A 12,755-nucleotide genomic window follows, 5' to 3' on the forward strand; every position below is an offset into this window, starting at 1 on the left:
CTAAACAAATAAAACTAACAATTTATTAGAAGTCCCATAATCTGATGAATACATTCATAAAATTGGAGAATGCAAAATTAACACAGACTAGTCAGTGGCCTTCCTGTATACCAATGACAAACAAACTGAGAAAGAAATCAGGGCAACAATTCCACTCACAATAGGCTTCAAACATATGAGACATTTGAATTAGCATACTTTTAAAGCACACAATTTTTTTGGGGTGCAGTGTACTTTATTGATGGTTTTCAAGAAAGTAGGGTTCCCTAAGCCCCTCCTGTTGTTCTGGGGGTCTGGGATGGAAACTGTGAGGGAGATGCTCAGTATCGGGGGGCTGAGATGGGACAGGAACTGCTCAGCAGCTGAGGGTCTCTCTTGCTGTCCTTGCTGGGGTGGGTGGTGGTCCAGGCGGGCTTCTTACTCCTTGGAGGCCATGTAGGCCATGAGGTCCACCACCCTGTTGCTGTAGCCAAATTCATTGTTGTACCAGGAAATGAGCTTCACAAAGTTGTCATTGAGAGCAATGCCAGCCCCAGCATCAAAGGTGGAAGAGTGGGGGTCACTGTTGAAGTTGTAGGAGACAACCTGGTCCTCAGTGTAGCCCAGGATGCCCTTTAGTGGGCCCTCGGACACCTGCTTCACCACCTTCTTGATGTCATCATACTTGGCAGGTTCCTGCAGGCGGCAAGTCAGATCCACGACGATGGACACATTGGGGGTAGGGACACGGAAGGCCATGCCCGTGAGCTTCCCGTTCAGCTCTGGGATGACCTTGCCCACAGCCTTGGCGGCACCGGTGGATGCAGGGATGATGTCCTGGGCAGCCCCACAGCCATCACGCCACAGCTTCCCAGAGGGGCCATCCACAGTCTTCTGGGTGGCAGTGATGGCGTGGACTGTGGTCATGAGTCCTTCCACAATGCCAAAGTTGTCCTGGATGACCTTGGCCAGGGGGGCTAAGCAGTTGGTGGTGCAGAAAGCATTGCTGATAATCTTGAGTGAATTGTCGTACTTCTCATGGTTGACACCCATCACAAACATGGAGGCGTCAGCAGAAGGGGCGGAGATGATGATCCTTTTGGCCCCACCCTTCAAGTGGGCCCCAGCCTTCTCCATGGTGGTGAAGACACCAGTGGACTCCACAACATACTCGGCACCATCGTCACCCCATTTGATGTTGGTGGGATCTTGCTCCTGGAAGATGGTGATGGCCTTCCCGTTGATGACCAGCTTCCAGTTCTCAGCCTTGATTGTGCCGTTGAACTTGCCATGGGTAGAGTCATACTGGAACATGTAGACCATGTAGTTGAGGTCAATGAAGGGATCATTGATGGCAACAATATCAACTTTGCCAGACTGGAAGGCAGCCCTGGCAACCAGGCGTCCAATTCAGCCAAATCCGTTCACTCCGACCTTCACCATTGTGTCTCAGGAACGAGGCTGGCACTGCACAGAAAGATGGGGCTGTCTCTGGAACAGGGAGGAGCAGAGCGCTTTAATAAAAAGAGGTATGAATTACCCAAGAGAAATCTAAATACATTCAAGATCCTTAAAGCTGATGTTCTGAGAGACCTTCAAGACTTAAATGAATGGGGGTTTTTAAAACTTGGTGGATAAGTAGGTAATAGAAAAGGTCAATTTTGCTAAATTGATAATACTAATTCAATAAATCTTGAATTAGAAAGTGTGAGTACAATAAATCACCATTTTCTTTGGAACTTCATAAAAACAATAACTGCCCTATTAAGGGGCAAAGGATAATTTATAAAGCAGAATGGGCAGAAACATCCAGAGGTACTTTTTAAGAGGGAAAAGTAGTGGAGCATGCCATATTAGAGAGAAATACATCATATGAAAATAAAAAATAAAAATACTTTAATAGATTTATGTAAGCAGTGGGTGAGATTGGTAGACTGGATATTGCAACAGATGCAGTGTCCCCAAACTTTGTAATTGGTGAAAAAAGAGGTTAGAGACCGTAATGAAAAGGATGGGTTATCAGAGCATGCTCTGAGAATATGGCAAATGTTCTAGTTAGCTTTCTGAAGCTCTAATAAAAATCCAAAAGCCAATCTGGGAAAGTAAGGTTTATTCACCTCACAAATTACAGTCCATTATCAAGGGAAGCCAAGGCAAGATCCCAAGGCAGGGGCTAGAAACCACAGAGGAATGCTGCTCACTGCTCTGCTCACCTTTCCTCTATGGTGCAGGCTCATATGCCTGGGGATGCCACTACCCACAGAAGACTGAGCCCTCCTCCATCAATTAGCAATCAAAAAACGCCAAAGGCCCATACCTGCAAGCTAGTCTGAGGAAGTCAAATCTTCACTACGTGTTAAGTAGACAGCCAAGATTAGCCATCACAGCAAGCCATAAAGGGGAGAACATAAACCTCAGCTTACCGCAAAGAAAATTTCACATCTATCAATAGAATTCTATGTCCAAAGTGAAATTTCAAATGTATGAAGAATAATTTCAAAGAATTTATGTTGGAAAATGTAACTCACTTTAAAATGAGTGACAATCATACAAACCACAAAGGAAAAGTTGGTAAATTTGACTACTGAAGCCCCATCTGGAGGCTGCAGGGTGGACATGGGGAGTAGCTGATGGCTGACAACACTTTTGGCCATCCTTGCAGTGTTTTGGTGCAGGAGTTTCCATCAAAAGTCCTGCCCATTATAAGCTTATGTTCTAAAGAAATGGATGGGCCCATTCTGCTTGATGATTTGGGGAAGGCTGTATCCCATTTTCAGAGCCATCGTTTTTGAAAACTTCTAAAGCAGCACCAGGCACAAACCCAGTATTCTTGGTGGCACACACTGCAGTGCCCATGCTCATCATGCTAGTGTCAGTGGTGAGCTCTGTAACATGATTTAACTCTGGGGTATGATGTGTTTCCTGTTGCTGCTGTCTCCAAATCCTGCCTCTTTGACCACCAGAGCAAGATCAAATCTTTTTTTTTTTCACTTTAAAACCTACAATTTCTTTTTATTTATTTTATTTTATTTTATTTTATTTTATTTTATTTTACAATACCATTCAGTTCTACATATCAGCCACGGGTTCCCCTATTCTCCCCCCTCCCACCCCTCCCTTTATCCCCAGCCCACCCCCCAGTCCCACCTCCTCCAGGGCAAATCCTCCCCCGAGGACTGCAAGCAAGATCAAATCTTAATAAATCGTTCTTGCTTAGAAAACAATAGGCTACTACCTGTTGTTTATCATGAAGACCCGACAGATGTCTTCCCAAGGTTCCCCTTTCTTCAGTAGGAGATTTTTCCTTTCCCAGAATGCATGGAGTGAGCAAGATGTGGCCTGTAGCAGTTCAAGTCCAAATTCACAGGCTCCTTCTGACTCCCCATTCTTTCTGACAGGTCCAGCGTGTTTGCTTTCTTCCTATTTCTTTAAGGAAGGAGTACCCATTTTCTGCCTCTTGGACACTTTTCCAAAACAGTTCATACCAGACATAGCATAATTATTTGATTCCAAATCTTCAATTATAGAGATAGACCGGATTCTTTTGTAACTGGCTTTCTAGTTGATCCCTCCTACCCAAGAAACCAGACTAGTATTTCATCCTATTTTAGTCATCCATGGTCATGAAAAGGCCACTGAACATCTTCAAGACATGAGAACTACAGGTGATCCAGATGTGATGTTGGATCATCTTCACTCCTTCCTTTCACTCTCTAAGTCATTTGCTCATGAGTATCAGTGAAGGGGAGAATACAACTGTGTTGGTTGTTCTTGGTTGTCAATGTGCCTACATCTAAGGTCAACTGACACCCAGAAAATAGAGGGCACAGATGTGGGCCATTTTTGCTTCATTTGAAGTAGGACGATCTATTTCTAGTCTAGATCTTAGAGGTAGGAAGTCACACCTTTAATTCAGATCTTTAATCAATATGTAATCTGGACTATGCTTTCTGTTCGAAGCATATGGAAGGACCCAGAAGAAGGAAGCTTTTCCTCTTCTGTTTCCTCCACCTTGTTAGCACATCCATTCCTTCACAGGCATAAGAGCATCCATTTTGAGATTACAGCATAGACTGCAGACAGCTGAGACATCCAGACTTGTAGACTGAGCAACTACTGGATTCTTGGACTTTTCATTCATAGCCAACCATTGTTGTATTAGCCAGGGTACAGCTTGTAAGTCATTATAACAAATCCCTTTTCAATACATAGAAAGATTCATTTTATAATTCTGTTGTGCTACAGAACCCTGACTAAATACCAGGCATGTAGAGAGGACATTCTAGAACAGTTTGTGTTTCATAAGAGTCTCAGGTCACTTACAAATTTCCAATGGCCACCTTCCTTTAACCTTACCCTTCTCTAGGTGCTTTTTTACTTCAGGGGACTCAATTCTCCTCCTCTACATCATCCTGACCAATTCTTGGCATGCTTTATTTCTCATATTATTGGGTATGGATATTAGAATGGTGTTGGAGCCTATTTCCAGGTTTCTTAGTGGCTTTACCCAGCAGGTCTGCATAGAGAGGATGATTGGACCACAGGCCTGAGTGTAGGTGCCTGAGATGGTCTGCACTTGGCTGTGTTGGGGGGAGATCTTTTGCTCCACCCCTTGGTGTTCCTTTAAATACCCTAGGGCAGAGACAGCCAGGCCCTCTGGAGGTTATCCTGTATTTTCTTTCTGTTTCTCCGTCGTCTGTACTTCTAAGTAATTCCTACTGCTCCTACTCAAGAGTATTCTGGGGAAATGTGGGGTAGTATGTAGCCTCCCCATAGGATGGGAAGGGCCAACTATTGTCAGTGTTTATAAATGAGCTTCCAACTCCTCATGGGTGAAGTAGTGAAAAGATTCTAATGAAGCAGAGAGATATTTCTAGCTTTGAAAGGAGGAGGAGCTAAATAGCTTTCCCTGTGTCACAGAAGAGATTCCTGGAAAGGAAACCTCAGGTTCTGGTCAGTTCAGGAAGAATTTGTAAGCAAGCAATGGCTGTGCCTAATGACATCAGCAGTCCCTTCTCTGGAATTCTACTGTATCATGGAGAGCTCTTGGAATCTCCTGTGATGTCACTAGTGTTGTAGCAACACCACATGAGCTTAGGACATTAGTTCACTGCTGTAAGGTTCACCTACAGAGATGTGGTCAAGACTGAGGCGTCTAGTTGAGAGAGAGAATACACAGCGTGGAGAGACCAGAGCGAGGAAGAAAGAAACAGGCCCTAGGTCTCACTGGAAAACATTTTTTTTTTTTTTGGTTTTTCGAGACAGGGTTTCTTTGTGTAGCTTTGTGCCTTTCCTGGATCTCGCTTTGTAGACCAGGGTGGCCTTGAACTCACAGAGATCCGCCTGCCTCTGCCTCCCGAGTGCTGGGATTAAAGGCGTGCGCCACCACCGCCCGGCGAGACCAGAGCAAGGAAGAAAGAAGCAGGCCCTAGGTCTCACTTGAAAACATGGAGAAATCTCTGGTGCTGGGGAAGACACAGTGAGTTCAGAGGAGGGGCTGGGCAGCTTTCTGGATGTGATGGGCTTGAGCCTTCCAGAGCTAGGGCTCAAGAGCTGGGAACTTCTGGGAAGGAATAGGCCTATCCTGCTCTGGGTTCCTAAAGAGCAGACCCAGATCAAGGATCCATGATGGTTAGTTTAACAGATTCAGGAATTGACAAGCCTTTAGCTGCATTGGTGGGTGTCATCTGCTTTCACTCTGAGTTGGGAAGGAGGCACAGAGAAACTAATAAGATTTCTGTACCATAACTGTGTTCCCTCCCACACACACTGGAGTTTTTTAGTTGTGTGCCAATAATAATAGGGAAAGGAGACTGCGCTGACAAAGCCTAAGGTTTTCTCATGCTTTACATCTCACCACTATCAGGGCAGGAATACTAAATGCTGCTGCCTTCAAATGACCCCTGAGGTTTCTGAATACCAACTGTTGATGGCGTACAGGTCTACAGTTCAGCCTGAGAGCTGTTAGATTCAGTGGACCTGGACTGAGACTGTCCCCATCCTGTTAGCTCTGGGTGTCTTGAACTATCAGTGATGATGCACCCCCTCCCCATGGTTTCCCCATTAACATGAGAGTCTGAAGTGTAGAGCAAGTGAGGCGATCATTTATATACTACCTGAGTGTGACAGTAGCAATTTTCTGGTTTCTCAAAGCACTTGGCTGAGGGCTCCGAAGCTACAGAGCATTCTCTGTAGCTGTGAATAAGCTTTAGAAGGATGTCCCCTGGGTTACATTGTCTAGAGAGACAGAGGAAACCTACTGACTTCTGAGACATCCACCTCCCTATAGAGAGATGGGAGAACTGACATCCACAGAGGGGGAGACTCAAGTCTGGTCTTTGAGAAATTGCTAGGACAAAGACTCATCTGTCAGTTACTTTCTGAGCATCTTTCAGTGGGTCAGGTTTGACTGAGATGAGGTAGTGCATAGGGCAGGTACTGTGCTTTTACTTCGAGACTAGGCAATTAGATACATAACTTTGTCTAATTAGGTTGTCAGTGTGATATAACATCTGAATGGACATGGTTTACCCCAGATCACTCATTTGTTCTTGGTTCCACCAAGTACCTTCCTGAGACCACAGTCCAGTCTTCTGAAGAATTTGCAATCCAGGCTGAACATGTTGCTAGCTCCTCAATTCAGGACTGCCAGAAAATTCACGAGTGTGATGTGTGGCTCTGGAAAGGTCTCCGGCAAAGGACCCCTCGTATGTCTCCTGTGTCCTTTGCCTGCCCTTCTCATGCTCCCATGAGTATTCTGTAAGCTGGCTGCACCCCTTTCCTTCCTAAGGGCATGTGCATTGCTACAGGTGGCTCCACATCAAGGAATTAGTCTTTGTGTAGCTCTAAGTAAAGCAACATAACAGTGACACACTACATATTGTCCCCTTGACTGTGACACATTTGTCCTTACATATCTCTGTCTGGCCTCTCACTAGCTATTCATGTTTCCTCACACTTGAGTGCAGGAATGGACCATCACTCTTCCTGGGAGTGTTTGCTCTTGTGTCTCAGGGCTCACCTGGAGAGTCCCAGTTCTTATCATCTCCAGCCTTACATGTCACTAGTTGATTACAAATTTGCTAATATCGTGTTGGCTTGAATTTATTGCAGTGTTGATTCAGGGAAATTTTTCTGATTAACTAAGGGACATTTCATTGTTCTGACAGGACACCCACAACCTCCCACCATATCCACATACTGTAACAGCCTTGGGAATCCTCCACAATGTGCTTGTTGACATCAGGGGATCGACCTTTCCTTCCCACCATTTTGACTTAATTCCCTAGCAATATTTATTTCTCATGTTATTGATTAGAGATTTCAAGAAGGGGCCAGTCATTTCCTGGGTTGTATTTTGAAGTGAGTCTTCAACTTCCCATACATGAAGTAGTGAAAATATTCCAATGAAACAGAAAGAGAAATTTGACTTTGTAAGGAGGAGGTGGTAAAGGTCTTCCCTTGTGTTTCTGGGAAGGCTCCCGGGAAGGGCAACATGGTTTTGATGAAATGCAGAAGAGCTAGTTAGTGGATAAGTGAGGACTGCCGGGGGTGACCCTAATCATCCCTTCCATGGAGATTCTATTCTATCATGGAGAGTGCTTGGTGTTCTCTGTGATGTCACCAGTGTTTTGGCAGCACCAATGACTGTGGGTTAGTCCTTCAGTTCCCATGGACATGTTGGCAAGACTGAGCAGGCTGCTTGGGAGAGAGAATGGAGAACATGGAGAGACCAGAGAGAGAGGCAGAAGGAAGCTGGCCTTTAGTCTCAGTGTAAAACCTGGAGAAATAAATGGTTCTGGGGAAGGCAGAGTGAGTCCAGAGCAGGGGACAAGAAGCTTCCTGGAGGAGGTAAACTTGAGCTGAGATTTGTAGTAGTGGAGCTCAGCAGCTGGGAGTTTCTGCGTAGTAATGGGCCAGTCCAGCTTCTCTGGCTTTCTAAAGAGCAGACCCAGAGTCAAGAGTTTCTAAAGGTTAGTTTAGGAGAGCCATGAATTGTCCAGGTTGCAGCTGCTTTTCTGGGAATTCCTTCAATTCCTTCTGACTGAGAAAGAGGATTGGAAGAAACAGATGGACCACTGAGCTGTCCCTCTCTGGGTAGGGTGTTGCTGCACTTCATCCTAGTGGATTCCTTCAGTTTCCATGGAAATCTGATGCCAGTAGGAAGGGAGGGAAACCCCCTTTGGCCACACAACACATCTTCAAAATTTTTGGTCCTAGACACATATGATGATGACTTGGTGCTTCTAAGCTCTAGGGACAACAGGCCTTACTTGCATCACATCAGATGTGAGCTGACAATGTCAATCACTTCTCCTTAGCTGGGCTAGCTTATGCCTTCCAGGGCCATGGGACTGCACTAGGGAGTGAGGCACATGATTATCCACAGTGGTTGAGGACAGAGACAGAGCTCAGGGGCCCCAGGTTGAGGATAGCTGCCCTGCTGTTCCGAAGCTTCACTGGGTTCCTAGCATTTTCTCTTCCTTAGGTTTCTTCTTGGAACTCAGCATGGACTCTCCTGGTCCTATGCCATTCAAGAATACATGCTCATTTGTCTTTATCTACCTGCAGGGACTACTGCAGTGTCACCATCCCAACTCTCCACCATCACATGTGCAGGAGCAGCAGTTGAAAAACATAAACTCACCATTCGCTTACATGATATGGAATGTGAGAGAAATGAGCTGGGTGGAATCCTGGCCAATTATACAAACAAGGATTTGAACAACAGGTAGTCATTATGCCCAGTTCTCTGCTGACCATCTTGACACCACAGTATCAATCCCAGGTTTCCTGAGGAACAGGAACCTGAAACTCCAGGGGGTCCTGCTGCCTAAATTAATTTTCATGAGTTCCTTTGAGATGCAGAACTTGGAGCCTGGGTTGGAATTAGATGGGGACACAGGCTGTTTTGCTTCCTCCAAATGAAAAGCAGTTCCTGAGGCCTGAATTTCAGTCTCGGGGTAAAGAAGGTAGTGTGTGAACTCTGGACATAGATTTCAAGAGTCCTTGACAGGTGTTGTTAGCTTGTGGGAGATGTTAGGTGCTGTGAGTTTGTGGAGTCTTTGTACTTGACCATCAGATGAATGCCTGAAAGCTCCTGGCAGCAGCTTGAGGGCCCTGGTCCATTAATCCATCTCAGGGTGTGGCTGGAAGGCCTGGAGCTCATCACAGCTCCCCTCTGGTCTTCTTATACTCTGTGACATTGTCACATTTCAACATTTCTTGGGCATCCTGATCATGTGGTGTGTGTGTGTGTGTGTGTGTGTGTGTGTGTGTGTGTGTGTGTGTGTGTTTCCATGTGTGTGTGCCTCTGAGAGTCTTGGGGCTGGGAAAGGGTCTGAGAATTTAACATAGGTCCAGGTGATACCACTATTGAAGCAAGGGAACCCCACTTTGAGCATCACCATCCTGCTCACTGTGCTCACCTCGGTAGAACATATGAATCACCTGTGCAGTTTATAAAACCATCCTGAAGTTGGGGCTCCTCCTTGGAAATATAATTGTGTGCTCTTGTTCTCTGGTAGTTATAGGCAACCAAGAATGAGAATCCCTGTTCTGGATACAGGAGAAATATTATCATAGGTTTCTTGTATGTCCAGATATGTGGCACAGAATCCTTGGAACTTCTTAGAGTGCTTATCTAAGGCTCCAGGCCACTGAGGGTGCTTGCAGCAATGGCCCCAACCCCTTAAACCTCCTGGCTGTTGTGTCCTGAGGACAGGATAGGATGTTTACTAAGAACCAGGAGGTCCCAGTGTTTAAATGCCAGGCTGTGGCATCCACTGTGTTGGAGTAGTCCATGACACAGCCTCATTTATGTGATTCTTGTTGAGTTCATGGGCTGCTTTTCTCCTGGGGCCATGCCCTACCACAGGCTGAATTTCGAAATTGCGATGCTTGAAATAGAACACAAGCAGGTGATGTCAGCTCTCCATAAATTGCCCATGGAGATTAGTGATGCCTTGGACAAGTGCAAGGGACTGATTGAGGAGACTGAATACTTTAGGTAAGTGGCCAATAGCTTGGGAGGGATTGTTTCTGCCCTTCTTTTTCCTTGACCCAAAGTGAGGGCTCTGGTTCTAGCCTGTGTGCCTCTGAGCCAGTAGCCTGCCTTATGGCCCTTCAATTTGTGCCTCTTGGACTCAGTTTTGCAAAGTGTGAAAAAGCACTGAGGCCCTCCTATTATTGTCCTGCCCAACTCAGGAGCCCTAGGACAGAAAAATGGTTTCCACCATGATGGGGATATCTGGCAGCCCAGGTTCTCTGGGCACTGGCAGGGGCTTCTCAGATCTGTTTTGCCTGGGATCAGTAGAGAGCAGTTATTCCTGTTGGGACTTCTGCCCTCCTTCAGAGAGTGTTTCGCCTCTATCTGCTGGTGCTTTCCCAATATCAGGAACAGTTAAGCACAGGTGTGGACTGCACCCTGTTCTAAGAGGCACAGGATCCCTTTTGGTACCAGGATTTTCAGAAGTAGTTTGAATCTGTCTGGAATTTGGTTCTTCTCTGGATTTGTCCTACATTTGGTGATGCTGGCTTAGCTACTGTGAGCTCCATTCTTGTGCTGTCTAGGGACCGCCAACTTTTCATGGTTGGTGGTACTTGGAGGTAGGGATGGCAAATGGAGGCTCACTCTGGCTCACCATGTTTTGGTGATTGTTTAGTTACCTCAATGGCCGGGTCCTATGAGAGTGTACTCAGCTAAAAAAGAAGGTACATGGGTTGAGACTCCAGAACATATTGCTGTAGAAGGAGCAGAATGAACTTCAAGAGATCTGTGAGGAGGTGAAGAAGCTCTTGAAGGAGGCCCATGTGAAGATCTGTGATCCCTGTGCTGAGCTGCAGCAGGTAGGCTGAGGCAGTTGGGGCAGGCTGCCCAACTGTTCAACCATAAACATAGAGACACCCATGTAACCATCCACCCACCCATCCAGAATCCATTTCTGTGATCATTCACACGTCTTTTCATAGAGTTAGCCTCTTGCTAGATACTGGTTGATTAGTAAGCTACCCTCCTGCTCTGCTGGAAGTGCAGTATATTCAGAGAGATGGGTCTGTGAGATACCACACACCTACATGTCATTATATTAGAATCTGTTATGCAGGGAGCTAATTGGAAAATACCACAGAGCTCTCATTAATTAGGTCAGTGGCCTGTGGCTCATTTGCATTCTGGGGTCATGTGAGATCATAAGTAGGAAGCAGCATGCAAGGACTAGAGCACTAGGCCAATGTCAAGTGAATGTTTTTCATTGTCAACTTTTGGGGTGGCATGTGGGCTTCTCCTTTCTTCCTGCATCCCATTTTGTTCTCTTTCTTTAGCTTAAGTCTTGGTTCATACTGTCAGAAGCTGAGTATCAGCTTGTCAGCCCTGTTTTCTGTGAGTGGTGCTGGGCAGTTCTCCCATCCTGGAGTTTCCAGTCTGGAGCTGACTCAATGACCACAGATGTGGGAGGACTTTGACAGCCTGAGGGTTGGGGTTACAGATTTGAGACTTGAAGAGAACATTTTCTCCAATCACCTCAACATAGTTTGACTAAGCTGTGTGCTCTACCCTAGGCATTTTTAGTCTCCAGGGAATGGATACCTGTGTTGTGGTCTCTGTTGAAGCACCTGATGTGCATAATCTAAATTCATCTGTCCACTCAATGTGATATCCTTTTCTTTTTTCTGCTTGCTCTTGATTCCTGTTGTCTGTGTGTGATCCTTAGGTGTATGTAAATGTGTACATAGACCGGTGTATTCAGAGACTACATAATGAAACCCCATGTTGTCATCTGTTGCTTACTCTCTTCTTCCCTCGAACCAAGGTCATTCACTGAACCTGAAATTTTCTGTTTGGGCTCCTCTGGCTGGCCAGCACTCCGGATCTCCTGTTCTTCAATGGGGCCTTCTGTCTTGTTTTGTCTCATCTAATTGTCACAAGTTTCAATTGCTAAAAAGAAAAAGGAGTGAGTAGCTTTCTCTTGTGTTTATACACTTTTATTGCTTTGGTATATGTGTGTTTTTAATAAATAACAAAAATCAAACAATTCAGCCATTTTAAAAATAAAAACTAGACTTCTTCCTTTTCACTACACAGAGCTAACACCACAGGAAATGTCTTGTTTGTCTCATTGGCTTCACAACACGGAATCCCACAGTGCATCTCCTTGCTGACATTGTGTTGCTGACTATATCATGTGCATGGCTGTGTCTCAGCACAGATTCCCTCTCATAGTTGTGCAGAGTGCTGGGTTCCTGGAAAGTACTGCATGTTATGTCACTGGCCTCCTTCTGACTGTAATTGGGGCTGAATTTATACCATATTTACTGTAATCTGTTGACAACTTCCTGGGTGTTGACCATGGTCACTCTCTTTCACTTGAGCTATCCAGGTCTTCTTGGAGGAGCTAGGGTAAGTTTAGTGAAGAGACTATGATGAATTAATTTTAAACCTGTGTGATCAGTAAGTTTGTGGATGTATAAAGTTCATGGAAGGAAAAGTAAGTGCAGGCCAGGGTAGCAGATCCTGACTGAGTCTAGGAGCCTTGTACACAGCAGAGAAGTCCCATGACCTCCCCCTGCAGCAGAAAAGGAGCTGCAAGGCAGCAGTTCTCTCATTGGCCATTATAGGTTCAGGAAGTGTGTGTGTGTGTGTGTGCGCGTGCGCGCGCCCATTTCTGTCCATCTGTGTGGGTGAGCCTCTCTCTGTGTGTGAATGCTGGCTATTATCTGGACATTAGTGTTCCTTTGGTTTCTGTATATGACCTCCTGTGGGTGAGTGGGTGTGTGTG

The 12,755-nt window shown here is 45.6% G+C and overlaps 1 long non-coding RNA gene and 1 pseudogene across 3 annotated transcripts in view; one reads left to right on the plus strand and one right to left on the minus strand.

Moving 5' to 3' along the window:
* Nucleotides 1-244: 244 nt before the first annotated feature.
* The window catches only part of LOC143267290 (glyceraldehyde-3-phosphate dehydrogenase pseudogene), a 32,859-nt pseudogene continuing 20,348 nt past the window's right edge, over nucleotides 245-12,755 (minus strand). For both annotated transcript variants that reach the window (XR_013042277.1, XR_013042278.1), the window contains one exon: nucleotides 245-1,470. The product of XR_013042277.1 is annotated as a glyceraldehyde-3-phosphate dehydrogenase pseudogene, transcript variant X1 (transcript). The remainder of the gene's footprint in view (nucleotides 1,471-12,755) is intronic.
* LOC143267292 (uncharacterized) lies at nucleotides 7,522-10,827 on the plus strand. The gene is made up of 3 exons (XR_013042284.1): nucleotides 7,522-8,710; nucleotides 9,857-9,988; nucleotides 10,644-10,827. It is a non-coding gene; the product is annotated as an uncharacterized LOC143267292 (long non-coding RNA).

Source organism: Peromyscus maniculatus, chromosome 9, assembly GCF_049852395.1.
Source record: "Peromyscus maniculatus bairdii isolate BWxNUB_F1_BW_parent chromosome 9, HU_Pman_BW_mat_3.1, whole genome shotgun sequence".
NCBI lineage: Eukaryota > Metazoa > Chordata > Mammalia > Rodentia > Cricetidae > Peromyscus > Peromyscus maniculatus.